This window comes from Myotis myotis, unplaced genomic scaffold, assembly GCF_014108235.1.
Source record: "Myotis myotis isolate mMyoMyo1 unplaced genomic scaffold, mMyoMyo1.p scaffold_m19_p_7, whole genome shotgun sequence".
NCBI classification, from domain to species: domain Eukaryota; kingdom Metazoa; phylum Chordata; class Mammalia; order Chiroptera; family Vespertilionidae; genus Myotis; species Myotis myotis.
The window spans coordinates 435,735-452,779 of NW_023416379.1; positions in this window are offsets into that span (position 1 = coordinate 435,735).

Genomic DNA, 17,045 nt, shown 5'->3' on the forward strand with positions numbered 1-17,045 from the left:
CCTTCCTGCTGTTAACATTTCATTTCGAGGTCAAGTCCAGAGAACCCGAGCGTTTGCCTTCCCTCCCCCATCTCATCTGATAGTCAGTTTGCTGCTCTCTCTGAGGTTGGTTTTCTGTACTTTGCTGCACTTTTTTATTTTTTTGTGGACTTCTGTTCCCACGACAACAGGGTGGCGGACGTGACTGAGGCGGGGAGGGTGTGGCCGAAGGACGCAGCGGTGTGGGATGGCGATGTGAATATTAGAATGTACCATATTTTTTTGTAAATTATTTGTTTTTTTAAACAATCTTCTCGTACAGATTGATGAGACTTCACTTGTTTTGCCAAAGACTGTAATTATTTATTTATTTGTTCCCACGGTCGACGCTTCACCACGGAAACCCTGCATTTAGCTAGAGCCTCATTTTTATACTTTAAAGATGAACAACAGAAAATAAACTGTAAAAAGGTTTTATAGAAATGGATCTCTCTCCCTTTTTTAAAAAGAAGAGCTTCCACCCGGGGGCGGGGGGGGGAGTGAGGGGACAGCCCAACAGGTTTACCGTCACCCCCTCCCCGTGCCGTGGACACGCCATAGGCCCCGGGAGGCGGCCTGGCCCAGCCGTGCGTGTGCCCGAGGGCTTCTCTGTGCTATGGCTTCAGGCTGAAGAGCAGTCTGGCTGCGGAGAACTGAGCATCCAAAGGGGAGATTTTGGGGGGAAACCATACACAATCAAGCGTTGGCTGCGCTTAGTGTAGGGACTATTTCCTTTCCAGTTGTTTGTCATGCACACACGTCCCATGGATTTAGTTTCCTGCCTGTGAAATCGTCTAGTCCTCCTTGGTTGGAAGAGAACACACGATTTTTCCTATTTAAAAAGATGGAATTATTTTTTTTTTTATGTGGTTTCAGGAACAAACTGCATTGTCACAGGTGGTACATGTGCACAGTGGGAACCCACTGAGCCGTCAGAGACGGAGCGTGGCTGTCGCAGACGCAGGGACAGCTGGGGAGCAGCGTTACGTGGAACACATCGGGCAGGAAGGCTGAGACCCCCCTGGGTCACTCACATGAGCAAACCAGACAAGCGACCAAACAAAAAGGCAGACACAGACCGTGTGGGCCACCAGCAGGGAGGGTGCAGAAAAGGCTAAAGGGGGTGAATGGTGACGGAAGGAGGTTTGGCTTTGGGGCTCCGTCCGGGGGGGGGGGGAGGGGGGAGGCCCGGGCTCTGCCCTGGCAGCGTCCCAGCAGCGTTGGGCTGGCCACCCTCCAGGGGGTTAGTGCTGCTGGACAAGGAAGGTCACACCGACATTCCGCGTCCATCGCTGCGGTGCCCAGCGTCTGGTCCAAAGGGCTTTACAGGGATTTCTTTCGAATTCCCAAGCGCCTTTCTTGCACCGTATCTTCTGGGATTGAAAATGGTGTAACCCTTAGACACACGCAGTGTTGCATGTCAGTTATGTCTCAATAGAGTTGAAAAGTAGGGCGCCGGCAAAGTTGCAGGCGACAAGATGGACAGGAAAGGTCAGCTGTGTGTCAGACACCTCCCTGAGAGAGGGGAAGGGCAGTAAGAGAACAATCCATTTACCGCAGCATCCAATACAAGCAAATGCCTAGAAGTAACTCCAACCAGAGAGGGAAAGACCCCAGAAAGGAAAACGTAAAGCTTGGCTGGAAGAAATGAAGGTGGAGCGCGCTCCTGTGAGAGACGGAGAGCCGTGGAGGGAGGCGGCACCCGGGCACCCGCCGCTTCCATCAGATCCCACCGGCCTCGCACAGAAACGGAAGAGGGCCCTCAGGTTCACATGGGTCAAAGGGCGCTAAAAAGCCAAAGTACCGAGAAACAAAAACACATACGGACGGCTCACCCTTCCTGATTTCACAGCTTCCCCCAAGCTACAGTGTTCACGACTGTGGTGCTGGCAGCAGGACAGCCCTACGGACCATGAGACAGAGCGAGTCCAGATAAACTCACACGCCCGTTCTCTTTCCACGCGCAAGAGTAAGGTTGGCCCCGCTTCACACTGTATACAAAGGAACTTAAAATGAGTCGCGACCTGAATGGAAGAGCAAAACCACCAAACCAAATAAAAGCACAGGCCGATCTTCACGACCCTGGACGGGACCTGGGCTCTTGAATAGGACACCAAAAGCACGAGCCACAAAAGAAACAGTAGACAAACTGGACTCTCTCAGGATGAACAAGTAATCTATGTACAAAGGTCGTTACTAAGAAAGCGAAAAGACAAATGACCAATTACCCACGTATTGACTAGGCCCGCGAGGGGCCTGGTGGCCGGAAAGAACTCGCCACGACGCGAGGTGGGAAACGTTCAGTGTCCGTCGACAGGCACACGGACAGCAGTGGCATTTTCACATGAGAAAGTTCCCTGGCCTCGGACGTGACAGGCCTGGCTGCGCTCTCGCGTCTCACTGGGTTCCTGCCGTCTGTCGCCCCAAAGGCTAACGCGCAGCGAGAAGGGTCCCCCGTGAGGCTCAGCGACGGAACATTTCCAGTTGGGCCTGGGGACACCCTGGAGAGACAGAGCCCGTTGCCGGGAGGGTCCCCGAGTTCCTGGGGAGAACCTGCTCGAGGGTGAGAGCCAGGCCTGGGAGGACTTCATGTCACTGACGCATGCGTCCCCATCACACAAATGACAGTGAGAGCGAACTGCTTACGAACCCACACGACACCCGAGCCGTCCGGTGCTCGCCAGGCCTTGCCGCCCTGCGGGCCCGAGCCCTGCTTTCCGACGCCCCCACCAGGCTGCTCTGGCCGGAAGGGACGCCCTGTAGCGGCTGGACCAGCGGTTCTGCGAGACGAACGGGCACTAGAGATGCGCTGAGGGTCCCAGCTCCACGCGACGCGTTCTTTCCAGAATAAGCAGCGCCTGCTGCCCTTGGCCGGCCGGAGAGCCTCTCCTGTGAGGTAAGCAGTCTCTTGGCCGAAAGGGGGTTTTTGAAGATTCTCTAACGCTCACGTCGTCATTCCGGCGCTAATTGCGTTAAAGTGGAGCTGGTCTCGGAAGCTCCCACGCCCCGCCCTCGCCAGGCTGCTCAGCCGTCATCTGTTCATGTTCACCCTCCTCGCGGTGAATGAGCACCCGGTCCTCAGGCTCAGGCCCGGGGGTGGGGGGGGTTGGGGGGGAGCAGGGCTCCGGCCGCCAGGCACGTGCCAGCCCCCAGCGCCGAGGCCTCTGCCGGGGACCTCCCTGGCCAGGATCTGCAGGAGCTGAGGCCTGAGCTTCCTGTCGCCGCCCGAGTGAGAACAGGGAGACGGCGCACAGAGCTCACCTGTATGTGGGGCCGCCGTCGCGGGCACCTCAATCGTCCCCACATACTCGTTCACCCGACCTTCCTGGCACGTGCTGCCTCCATTCCTTCCGTCACGCACTCACCCATGTGTTCACGTGTCCACGCGTGTCACCGTGCCCCACATGTACGCGTGCTTTGGAAGGTGCCGGCGGCTGATTTCAATTCTCTTCCTTCCCTGTCTTGACTCAGGAGCTTCTGCACACCCGGCCCCTCAGTGTTTCCACCCACAGTGGTTGTGGGGGAGCCGGGACAAGGGAGGGAGAACTGGGCTGGGTCCCTGCAGGGGGGAGTGCAGGGAGGGGAGGGGGGAGACAGCGGGGGTGGGGATGGGCCGGGGCAGGGGGCTTTGCTGGGCGCCCCCGGCTCCCAGGCCAGACGGGTGTCGGCACCTCGAGTGCAGGAGGAAACAGCGTGCTCTCGCAGCCTGTGTGTGAGGAGACGCAGGCAGTGACGTGCAGTTTCTCTGCTGGAGGTGGGAGCTGCCGACACAGACACAGCAAGGCCCCTGCCCGTCTCCTGGAGGCTCGAGGGTCCTTCTTCCCTGGGACGAGGCGCCAGGGTGTCTCCATGTGGGCGAGAGGAAGCCGTCCGCTCTCTACCTTCTCTGTGTGTGAATTCTTTATGGGGGAAATCTGCTCCCAGAGTATTTGTTCTCTTTCCATCTTCGCTGCTTTTCCTGCTCTGGGCCCTCAGACGGGATGATGTGCAGGGAGAGACCCTGGAAACTCCAGGCAGAGCCAGAGCTGCAGGGCTGGGACGGCAGAGGGAGGGGCAGAGGGGCGGCTGCAGCGGGGGGGGGGGGGGGGGGGCGGCGCGGTGTCAGGTGGGGGAACGGACGGGCTCTCTCTCTTTGGAAAGAGTGGGAGGGAGCGAGTGGCTCGAGATGCTTATGCAGGCGTCTGTACTGACAGGAGAGAGCTGGTTGGTCAGCACCGTGAGAAACACCACTTTCAGAGGAAGGGGTGTGGGGCACCATCCTCACCACAGCCCAGGGCCAGGCCAGGGAACCAGGGAGAACTCCCTGACCGTGGGCCCCGACCGCCCAGGACCAGGCGGGAGACGATGCTACAGACCAGCCCTCGCGTCTCCGCATCGAGCAGCACACAGGACGCGTGGCTCATGGGGCTGCTCCCGCCAGGTCACCCAGCTCCAGCGGAGGACCCTCGCTGACCACCTGACCACAGACGCGTTCGGAGCTGCCTCTCAGAGCCGTGGTCACCGGGCTGTGGGCAGGGCCCCCTGAGACAAGGGGTCCCAGAAGGGAGAGACTGGGGCACTCTGGGGACTCGCTCGCCGGTCCTCGGAGCCCCGTTCCCACGCCCGAGGGGACAGCGGACACAGCGTCCAGGTGCGAGGCCTGCGGCAGCCACCGCTCTCCCCGTGGCCACGCTGCCACGGACCCTCATCCACGGAAAGCTGTTTCCCAAGGAGATACACACAGTCATTCCGTAATCGTTCCTAACTGAACAATGTTTATTTCTTCATGTTTTTGGGGTTTTTTTTATCCAAAGGGGGAAACGTCGTTTACACATTACGAAAGGTTACAGACACGGCATTGAAAACAGATGGCAATGGGATGTATTTTCAGAAAATTATAAAATATGAAGCACAGCCGTGAGCCTGAGAGTGACTTTGGCTGGACAGAACCTGCTGGGCAGCTGCCTGCTCTTCACTCATTTTGCAATAAAGCCGACGTCTCTCTCCATCTGGCGCGGGCGGCTGCCACGTCCCCTGCCCGGGAAGGGGCCCTGGAGCGCAGCCCTCGGGGGCCCTGCAGAGAACGGGAGATGCTCACGTGGACCCGAGAGAGAAGACGCCTCCTAAGAAGGCACGTGGCCCCGGTTTGGCTGCGCTGAGAGCTCCCTCAGGTCTGGGGTCCACCCTCCATTGCCCCCGTTTTCTGAGCCCCGAGAAGCCGCCCCCAGAGGTGACCGGCAGGGGCTGTTGGGGCAGCAGCATCCACGCCAGGTCTCAGGGGGCGGGGTGAGCGTGGAGCGGAGGGCTGACGCGCGGTCAGACTCAGCCTCCCCGTGGGAGCCAGGAGCGTCCGAGTGCGCGGGCGTCTCAGCTAGGCTGGGAGAGAGGCCGCTTCTGAATTTAACAATAAAATTGTCCAACGCTTTGCTTTTCTCACGGGACAGGAAAGCTACACAAGGGGCGTGTGGCTGAGCCTGCTCCCCGCTCAGGGCCACGGTGTGCTTCCCGGCGGCCAAGGCTCGCACACCTCTGCTCGTTGTCACTGTCTCCAGGGACCTCGCCTGACGATGCCCTTGGCGGAGGGCATGCAGGATGCAGGATGCGGCAGAGGATGTCACGCAAAGATGCGCTCAGATGCCCCCCCCCCCGGGAACTCCCCCTTTTATTTAAACTCCTTGCTCAGCCCTCAGCTACGCGAGCCTGGACTGCAGCAGTTCTGGGAAACCCAGCCACACTCCGCAAAGAGCTCAAGCCAACTGCACGGGCGTCCCTGTGGTCGGGTCCGGTGCTTGCCGGCCACGCTCAGCAGTTTTAAAACGCGTTAAACCCCCTGGCTTCCCGTTTCCTTTCTCAGGCTTGACAGATCCTTCCGCTCCCTCCCACCCCCCTCGCACCCTGATCACCGGGGTGCCCGCCAAGCGTCGCCCGCACGTCCCGCCGGCGCCTCGGCTGCAGAGGCAGCCGGTCCAAGCGGGCTCCCCGCCCGGTGTGGCTGCTCCTTCGGATTCCTTTTTGCTTAAACTTCCCATCTTCTATCTGCCTGTGATAACATACCATTTACCCCTTATGATTCCTAGCTTGTCAGAGGCCTGGGGCAGTGGGCGTGCTCTCCCGGGCGTCTGGGGGACATGGAGGGGCAGATGCGGCAGCTCAGGCAGCCCTGTCAGTCCGGGCCCGGGGGAGGTGCCTGGGGCGCGGCTGGAAAGTGCTGAGGTGAAGGTGGTCCCTGAGACGGGACACGGGAGGTGAAGGCCCTGGGGTCGCTGTGGCCTGGAAGAGAGCAGCCACCATCCTGAGGCCGCCCCAGGAGCCACGGGCCAGCCGGCCGCTTGACCACAGTCTGCCTCGCAGCCGCTCCCGGAGGCGTTTTAACGGCAGAGCGAGGCCCCGACGCCTCCATGGCCGGCACGTCCTCATCTGTCAGCAGACGGCGCGGTGGTGCCCAGTGGCCTCACCGCTGGCTCGGGCTGGGGCCACACTCCAGCTCCTGTTCAATGTGGGGGTCTGGGAACGGCCCTCTGAGTGCCAGTGCCCTCATCAAGGACAGCAGGGTGAGGGTGAGGTGAGGGTGGCCCCGTCCGCATAGCACTCCCTCCCTCCCGTGGCCTGTGTGGAGACGGCCCCTACCCGTTGGCCCAGCCTTCACGCTCCAACTCCTGAACCGTGGCCTCTGAGGCCCCGGCCCAGCCCGCCCGGTCCTGTGCCCGGTTGGTTCTGAGGAACCGAGGCGGACAACGTGCACGAACCTAGGGCCTCCTGACCGAGCCCTGAGAGCCCAGCTCAGGCCCCTGTTCTCCCCTGACGGCTGTGCTGGACCAGTCTGTCAATCCGACATTTCACGGGGCAAGTTTCCAAACACGAACATGTCAATCACCGTTCTCGCGTGTCAGCTGTATTTTTATGGACGTGTCCCAGGAGACCGAGCCTGCAGAACGGCCACTATGGCCACGACCTGCTTCTGCAGAGCTGTGGACAGTCCCCGACAGTCCCAGGACTGGTGCCAGGAGCCCAGCTGAGCCGTCACCGAACCCGGGGCTGCTCAGGCCACACGGACAGGACCCCCAGGAGCTGTGCTTGCCTAGGCGTCACCCCAGTCACCCAGAGGCGAGGAGTCGCCGGCTGACCCGGTCACGCTGGAGTGGAGCCAGGCTCCAGCTCCCCCGCTGTGCCCCGCCCCCCACCTGCTCTGACCACCTCCGCTCAGGAGTTTTGGGGAGAGGGGGGTGAATGCAGGGAGAGCCTGACCCCACAGTCCTCCGCCCGCCCTGGTGGAAGCAACCGGCCCTCGGCTGGGCCTGGAGACGAGGCCTCAACCTGAGAGCACTGGGGCCAGCGAGAACGCAGCCGAGCCCCGCCTGCTCCGGGCTTGTTCAGGTCGGGGCTGTTCTGGGGCTCCCACTGCGCAGCTGCTCGCCCCCTCCTCAGCCGCGGCAGTGCCAGATCCTCCTTCCCGGTGGAGAGATCAGACAACAGCGAGAGAGCAAGGCTGAGCTGTCCTCACCAGGCAGCCAGCCTGCCAGACAGCGACGGTATGCGAGACGGCCAAGAGAGACGGCCATGAGAGAGGGCGACGGCATGCGAGACGGCCAAGAGAGACGGCCATGAGAGACGGCCCCACCCCTGCACTCAGGTGCACAGGCTGTTTGGCAGAGTGTGCAGCTGTCGGAAGCCTGGGTGTCCCAGTTCCGTCCTGAGACCTTTGCTGGCTGCTCTGCATCCTGTGAAAGCCTCCTGAGCATTCCTGCTGCAGTCACTTCAGAGAGGTGATGGACGGACGGAGACATGACCTATAGATGGATGATAGATGATGGATGGACGGACGGAGACATGACCTATAGATGGATGATAGATGATGGATGGACGGACGGAGACATGACCTATAGATGGATGGATGATAGATGATGGACGGATGGACGGACGGATACATGACCTATAGATGATGGACGGATGGACGGACGGAGACATGATCTATAGATGGATAGATGATGGATGATGGATGGATGGACGGACGGAGACATGAACTATAGATGGATAGATGATAGATGATGGATGGATGGACGGACGGAGACATGATCTATAGATGGATAGATGATGGATGATGGATGGATGGACGGACGGAGACATGATCTATATAGATGGATAGATGATGGATGATGGATGGATGGAAGGAAGGAGACATGATCTATAGATGGATAGATGATGGATGATGGATGGATGGACGGACGGAGACATGATCTATAGATGGATAGATGATGGATGATGGATGGATGGACGGACGGAGACATGATCTATAGATGGATAGATGATAGGTGATGGACGGACGGATACATGATCTATAGATGGATGGATGATGGATGATGGATGGATGATTTGATGATAAATGGATGGATGATGGATGGATGGATAGATGATGGATGGATGGATGATGAATAGATGATGGATGGATGGATGGATAGATGATGGGTGGATGGATGGATAGATGATCTATAGATAGATAGATGAAAGATGATGGATAGATGATGGATGGATGGATGGATGGATGGATGGATAGACAGACAGATAGATAGATAGATGATATATAGACAGACAGATGATAGGTGATAAAGTTCAAAGGACCGAAGCTCTCAATGAACCGAAGGGTAGTTGGCGTCCTTCCCAGAGGCTCCTGCTCCTGCCTCTTTCTCTTACAAGCCCACCAGGAATAGAAGAGCCCAGCCTCTTCCCTGGCTCGTCCCATAAATCACAACGTTCCTGAACCATCTGTCTCCCTCGGAAGCTGCACAAAGAACACTCCCCTGGCCTCCAGCAGGAGGGTCCGCACACAATCTGGGGTGACCGTGGGGCTGGGGCGTTACAAACCAACGTCACCTCTCAAGCGGGCTTTGCACTGCCCGTCCCTGTGTCTGAGTCGTGAGGTCCCAGTGTGAGAGCTAACGGCTGCGTTTCCCTCCCTGAGGCCTGGAGGCGGCTGGGAGCGCGGCTGAGCCCACACCGCCTGGGTCTCCGTGGCTGCCACGTTGCTGGAGCTTTTGGCAGGAGGTGGAAACCCCCACCGCCTGGAGCCCAGCCCAGAGCTGCAGGAAGTCTCTCAATGTTCTTTTTTTTTCTCAACAGGCAAATTAATCTTGAGTCTGGAATGATTTCCAGGAATTACACTGTGGGAACTGAGTGCGAGAAACTTTTATTTATTTCTCTTTTCTTCTTCAAAAAATAAAATGAAATCAAAGCAGAAAAGCGAGACTGAGCACACCACATGCTGGCAGGTTTGTCTTTGTAACAAAGGACGACACGGCAGGGCGACCGCTTGTCTGCAGGGAGGGAGGGCCCTGGGACCAAAGGGGCCGCGGGCCCTGGGAAAGCGACCCCTGCGCTTCCTTCCTCACTCCCTCCTGGGCGCAGCCCGGAAGGTTCCAGCATTCCTCACGGTGTCAGGCTGTTCCTCTTCCCCCAGCTCCCAGTCCTCGCTCAGGGAAAGCCTCAGACTCGGGAAAGGCCCATGACACTGGGTTAGGAGTCGGGTGCCCGCAGGGCTGTCCCCACGGTGCCAGGCGAGGCGGGAGGCGGGTCCTTGGCACAGGCACCGGCTGTCACCTCTCTGGTGCTTGCATCTCCCAGACACTGCGTGGCTCTGGGCGCTGGCCCCGCGTCTGTGCCTGTGCTGTTGGACAAGCTGTGTCCATCTCAAGCGAATGCACCCATGTCCCTGGTCTGACACGAACCCATGCGTGTCTGAGACCCACGGTGAGAGGGACGTTCCTTGGGCCCCAGGGCTCGGCCGGTGTCAGTCATTGGTGTTATTTTCCTTTAAATCCTGCGGCCTGGGTGACCTCTAGCTGTCCTCGGCCCCCGTCCTGGCATGGAGGGAACATCAGTAGTTACCAGTAGGACCAGAGGGGAAGGTCTGAGAGACTGGAAGAAATGCACAACAAACACGATCCTTTATGCGGCCAGAGACCACCAAAGACGGGAACTTTGCAGAAATGAAATATAGTTTAAAACATTAACTGAATGCTCTAGGCTCTCTGTCTCTTTCTTTTCTTGGTAATAACTAAATCTCAGCAGAAAACATATCTGAAGTTTGTTGAAAAATCAAATAAAAAAACAGAACAACAAAGCTCATCACTTTGCATTTGAATAATCACCGTTTCAACCCTTTCTCTGTGAGAGGATGATGAGCACCGAGAGCTTAGTCTGTGATCCCCGAACATCAGCGGCAGAGCAGCTGCACGTGCAGGCCTTGGTCCTGGATGCTTGTGGGGAGCCGATATAGGGTTAAGCCTCGGACTGACCTGTTAGCAAAATCACAAACAAGTCTTCTTCCGAGTCTTAACCCAATCCGAGAGGTGGCCGCTGATTTACACGCGCTGTCATTTAAAAAATAAAAATGGGGGAATTTGCCGGAAGCCGGTCCACCCTTGCTGCTTGACACAGTCGCTGCAGGGAAGAAACATCTGCACGGCTTATGTTTCAATCCGCCTTCTCCAACAATCACGGCTTTTTACGCAAAAGTGAGGCAAGGTGAGTGGTCTGTCTGGGCCCTCAGTACGCAGCCGCAGGGGGCCGCCTCCTGGCCGTCCAGTCCCCTCACGGTGACCGACTGTCTAGATCAGTGGTTCTCAACCTTCCTGATGCCGCGACCCTTTAATACAGTTCCTCATGTTGTGACCCAACCATAAAATTATTTCCATTGCTACTTCGTAACTGTAATTACTGTTACAGTTATGAATCGTCATGTAAATATCTGATATGCTATATGTTTTCCGATGGTCGCGACACTGCAGGGAGCACCACTCCAGGGAAATGCCATCAACAACCTGGGAACGTGGGGCGGCGGCCAGGGGCCTGCCTGGGGAGCGGATGGGGTGGAGAGCTGCCTCTGACCCCCAGGAGCCCGGCCGCCGCCACAGACGCACAGTGGGGCCAGTGACCGCGCTGAGTGGGACAGGACTCGGACGTCGTGCACGGCCAGCCCATCAGCCCATCTCCGTGGTGGGGACGGCATGCGAGGCGGCGGCTCACGCTGAAGACACACTTGTGGAGGCCCCTGCCTACCTTTCCCTCAGTCTCTCTCCCTCCGATCACACTCCTGATGGCCCCCCCCGGTGCCCCCGACTCCGCTGCCGCGGGCATAGGGCTTGGCCGCAGCCACTCGGACCGTGGAGCAAGGACAGCTGGCGCCTGTCCCGTGAATAATGTGTCTTTGTTATTTCTTTGCTGAAGGAGGAAAATCATTCCATTGTGTTTTGCTGAAATAGATGATCCTTCCACTTTATGAGAATAAAATAAACAATTAGCCTGGTCGGGGTAAAAAATCCCGTTTACATACCCGTTTCTGGCAAAGACGCTGGAGGGGTGAGTGCATATGGCTGTGTCCCCACCCCCGCGCCCCGCCTGGGGTCTGGCTGCAGGGTGCCTGGGGGATGGGCTGCTGGTGTGAGGCAGAGCCCCTCTCATTCTGGTGCCCCCACAGGTGTGAGGCGGGGCTGGGGTCCCTCCGAGGCCCCGTGTCCGTGTGAACAGGCATGAGGCGGGGCTGGGGTCCCTCTGAGGCCGCCACGCTCCGTGCTGTGTCTGTGCAGCACCTGCTCTTCTGATCTACGTTTGGTTTCAGTGATTCTGCAGCATCTGAGACCACAACTGCCATAAGCGATGAGCCTGCCACACAGCTGCCGGGCAGCTCCAGGCTCCTCTGCATCCGTGTCCACGGCTCTGAGCATCATTGTGAACGGGGGAGCACAGGGTGCATTGAAGTAGCTGAGGACTCGCTTCTGAGGTGCAGCTGGCACCTGGCCCAGCTCACGCAGCCCCCATGGCCTCGCTCATGGTGCACAGTGGATGCCTCAGTGAAACTCGTAGCACTTCAGCTTTTAAATGAACAAATATTTATTCTAGGAAGTGGGGATATAGCCACAAACAACAGGCAAAGTTCTGTTACTGTGAGTTTCCTGTCCAGTGGGGGAGGTGACAGAACCGCATCACCACTGAGGTGCTGACATAGAGAAGGGCGGGAGCCACGGTGGGGCCAAGGTGGAGAGGATGGGCAAACCGGCCAATAAATGAAGAGTCCAGCCCTGGCCAGTGGCTCAGTGGATAGAGTGTCAGCTGCAGACGGAGGGGTCCTGGGTTTGATTCTGGTCAAGGGCACGCACCACGGTTGCAGGCTCCCGGTCCTGGCTGGGGGCAGGCGGGAGGCAACCAATCGATGTGTCCATCTCACACTGGTGTTTCTCTGTCTCTCCCTCGCCCTCCTCTCTCTCTAAAAGTCAATGGAAAAAACATCCTCAGTGAGGATTCAGAAAACAAAGAAAAGTCCACACCCTTGTTGAGAACACTTGCATCATAACCTCAGTGTGCAACCCATAACCACGACCCCAACCCCATCATGTCCCCGGGAGAGGAGGAGGGGACAGGAGGGCCGGGCATGAGCTCCTGGTGCCGTGCTGAGGCGGCCACCGCACGCCACCCACCCCCTCAGACCACGGACTCGGCTTCCCTCCCTGAGCCCCTCTCCGATGGGCCCACAGCGACCTGGTCCATCACAGCGCCCTGCGCTGCCTCATCCCCTTAGAAACCGCCTTCTCCGCGTGCTCGGTGCCCATGGGGGCCTGGGGGCCACGCTGGATGCTTAGGGAGGGGTGAGGGCCTGCACGCAGCCAGCGCCAGGGAAACACCTGGGCCTGGGGTGTGTGCACCCGGAAACCATCTGGCAATAACCCGGGGCCAGCAGCAGCAGGGTCAGGCCTCTGTCCAACGCACTGAGGGAGGGTGGTCAGCGCGTCTCCGGCAGGGACTGCTGTGCTCAGGTTCACGCAGCCCGCGCCGGGCAGTGCCCGCCCACCCGGTGACACCGCAGTGCCCGCTGGCCCAGATGGCGTGAGGTCAGCCCGAGGAGGCCGGGCTCCCCAGGGACAGGACCGCGGGCATCGTCACCGGGGTCGAGTGGACAAAGTTCCAAAAGTAAACGGAGAAACAGAGGACCTCCTGCCCCCCTGACCCCCCGCCAGCCTGCGGGCGTCACGGTGGGTTTCACGAGGCCGTGGCCGTCCCGGGCAGATGTGAGCCATCACCCTGATTTCACAGGAGGAGGGCGCTCAGCTGAGAAAAAGGCGAGGCTCTTTCCTGAGGACCCAGGATGGCACCAGCGTTTGCAGCCTCTGGGGGAGGGGAATACCAGGACAATTACAGGTGCCTCAGGGACCAGGGGCCCTTATCCTGAGTCCAGGGCGGCTCTCGCCTGGGAAAGACCAGCCACAGGAGGCTGATGGCCTGTCAGGGCCACGCGGGTGTCAGCCCTGTGCCGCCTGCCCGGGCGCTCTCCCGAACGCAGCTGGAGTGGGAGGTTCAGTCGGGGACACAGCCACCCGACCTGGAGCGGGTGCCCTCCACGCCCACGGCGCCAGCACCTGCCGCTGCTGGAGCCATCCCGCTCAGCAGGCCCACTCCGCCACCCTCACGAGGGTGCCAGCCCTGCCTCGGCCTCCAACAAGGGGCCAGTTCCCACAGGCCTTGTCCACCTCGAGGTGTTGAGGACAAAGTAAATGGAAGCCAATCTGACCTGAGACCAGACGACCAACACAAGCGTCTGCTCCTGAGGGACCACCCGTCGCACGGGCCCTTCCCGCTCCAGCCTTCCACACGTCTGCTCTCGGCGCCGGCGCCTAACACTCTGCTCAGCACAGCAGTGGAGCTGGGGGTCCTCGGGGTGGGGCTCGAGTCTCTGGGTCTCCGTGTGTCTCCACAGCACCAGCCGCCTGCAGGGGAAGCGGCCACAGTGAGTCTGAGCCCAGCGGCACGCGCTCCTTCCTCGGTGGGGACCAGGCCGCGCCCAGGTTTCTCACACAGCACCGGTGTCGGCCGACGGGCAGCTTGGTGCCCCTGGAATCCGGCTAACGGCCAGGCGCCCGGCTCCCCTCAGCGACTCCCGCATGAGTGTCCACCAGAGGCGTGGAGGTCGGGGCCTCAGACCTCAGGGGGCGTCTGAGCATCTTGCACATGGATTTCACGCGAGGACCCGATTGGTATTCAGAGCACTCGTCACTGAGACCGCCCATCGGAACTCCGAGGAGCCGGCCCCCTTGTCCCTGTCCCTGGCCTGTCAAATGGCTGAAATGAAACAGACTGTCCACCTGGCTCTAGCGAGGACAGGAGGGGACGGCCTCTCCCAGGTGCTGCTGGGAATGCAGAGCAGCTCAGTCCCTGGGAAACCCCAGTCCGCAAGTTTCTTTTTCTTTTCCTTTTTTTTGAGTGAGTACATGTCGGGGGAGACCCGCACTTACTCTGTGTGAGGCTCCGTCAGCACAGCCCAGTCCCACAGGTCTCCCTGCAGGTGCTGCCTTTCTCCCGCCTCCCGTCCACTCCTCACTCCTTCACACGGGAGCTGGGTCTCCCGCCTCCTGGCTTCTTGGTTTTCCGCTTCCACTCCTTCAGCCGCGTCTACCCCGCCCCTCGGCTGCCCAGTTCACGTCCCTGGTCCTAGTGTCACTGCACCATTTCCCTGGTTCCCCTTGCCTGCTCCTCTCACGTTGGCGCTACAGGAGGACGCGGCACGCCTCCAGCACCGTACACACCGAGTCTTCAGACTGTCCGACCTCGCGCCCACTCTCCCGCCGCAAGTTTCTTAAAAGCTGAAACCGGCAACCCACTAAGCAGCCGACACTGGGCGTGTAACCAAGGGGTGGGTGTGCACCAAGCCTTGCACGTGGCTGCCCATGAAGACTTTCTAAAACTGATGCTAGAGAGAGGCAGGGAGAGGGAGGGAAGTGAGCGCTTTGTAGCTGGGATTAAGTTATCTCAGGTTGGGAAGGACCAGGCGCTATTTTAAGCTAACCCATCAACTTCCCAAGTTTTCGGGCTTCTGATGGGCCCCCCTAACCAATCTATTTCCTAGATCTTCTGGGTTGTCTCTTATCCAATCCGATCCTTTCCCCAGGCTTGACTGACAGCCTCTGTGCCCACCTGGGATCCCACTGTGTGTGCCTGCCCCCCTGTAGGGCTCCACCCGTTCCTGGCCGATGAGCTCCCTGATGTCTGGTTCCCTTTGCTTCCTTCTTCATCGACATCAAGTGACCTACGCCAGCACCCACAAGGACGCACGCTTCCCGTCCGGCTCCCACGGAGGCCCCCAGTCCCACCTCGGCCAGCTTCCCGCCCTGAACTCAGCGCCCGTCTCCTGGCGGCTTGTGGGCTGCGGTGGGAATGCCGGGCTTCCCGGGCAGGAGGCCCGCTAACAGCGATCATATGTGCCTGCAGATGATTTCTATCTTGGGAAAGGAAAACTTTGACCAAGAAATCATTACATATTTGTGTTAACATTTCTTGAATAGAAACACATTGTCTTTGTTTTATCTTGCCCTTCAGCTAGCATTTTGGAAAAGTTGGAATGAAAAGGGTTTGGAGACTCTGAAGGGAGCAGGGTTTTTGTTTGGTTTGGAGCCTCGAGGGCATTAGGATATCTCTGTCCTCAACCCTCAGCACCCAGGCTCCACTTGACTGGACGGGAGGGTGGGCCCAGCTGGCAGCGCGTCGCGGTGCGTCCTGTCCTAGGACTGCCCACGTCTTCCAGCGTTGAAGCTGAGGTTTTACTTCGAGTTCTTTCAGAATGAGAGCCGTGGGGACAGTCACAGGGGGCTTCCCCACCTGGACGTGCGCTCTGACCGCGTCCTCATTCCCGGGCGCCTGCCATCGAGGTGCTCAGAAAGGAACTCTGAGCTCCCGCCCTGGCGCCACCCCCCAGGCCCGCCCCACCTCCTGGAGAGAGACGGCGGGTGCTGAGGACAAAGTCAGTGGGAGCACATCTGACCTCAGGCCAGACAACTGGACAACTAACGCCAGCACGAGAGCGTGAGGAGGGACCCGGTCTGCTCCCGAGGGGCAGCCTCTTCTGATGCAGGGGAGCGAGAGAAACACGCTGAGCTCGACCAGACCAGCGAGAACGTCAGGGCCGGGGCCGGGGAGGTGGTGGAGTCCGGCCCTCCCTGTGCCAGCGACATCTGAGGGAGCCGAGAAAGGATGACATGTGATCCTAGTCAGCTGACTAGATGGTTCTCCAAGACTCATTCCGGAATGTCTGCAGCTGGCTGTGAATTTCAATTACAATTTGAAACTGAATGTTCAGTTGATTGGGGGGGGAAATGTTGCCTGAACATCCTCACTTTTATATGCTCTTGAATTCCTGAATACACACCTTTGAAGTAGTGGAAAAGCGATGTGTTGTTCTTATAATTATGGTGCAAATGGCCCTTGAACAGACACTTTCGTTAATACTCCCGGGTTCTCACTAGTTGCTCTTGGTTCTTCCTCCGTCCCTGGGTGTCTCGGCGCCGCCCAGCCTACATCACCTGGGGAAGGGGTGTGTCCTGGTCAACACCGCAGGGTGCCCAAGCATGCCCAGCCCCCTAATTTTATTGTCTTATTTAAATTATAATTAAGTTTATGACAGAAAGATCATGGTGTGACTCCTAACAGTTACACTCCTTAAATGAGCCATTTCCAGAGCCATTTTTGCTACAGAATTTAAATTTAGTCTAAGAAATAATCTAAATCTGAAAATATATGTATTTTTTAACTTACTTGCTATATCAATTTTTCATAAGACTGTGGTGGTAGAGATTTTAAGTAAATATAAAAAAACAGCTACTCGTTTTTTTGGGGGGGGGCCCACTACACACAAAAGGAAACCCATCCCTCAGGCCACTGTCAGGGCACAATTAACATTGATCTCCTGAAATGAACTTGCAAAACGTCCCCGGTACCGGGACTTTATAGTAGATTAAAACCAGTTTTCTCTCTCTCTCATAATTTTACATGGAAATAGGACCCTGTCACAGAGGCTTAAGCAAAAGTACAGTCAACATATATGTTTATACAGCAATTCCACCAGAAATGCTGGTCTGGAATGATCTAGAATACAGACATTCCAGTGGGGAGTTCTTGCTTCACATTCGCTGGGGACCACATGAAGGAGCATAAATTCCGCGTCTCCCCTTTCCCGGAACGTTCCTTTCCGCTGCTTGTTTTCATGCTGAATGGAATGTTACTTTTTCCGAGGT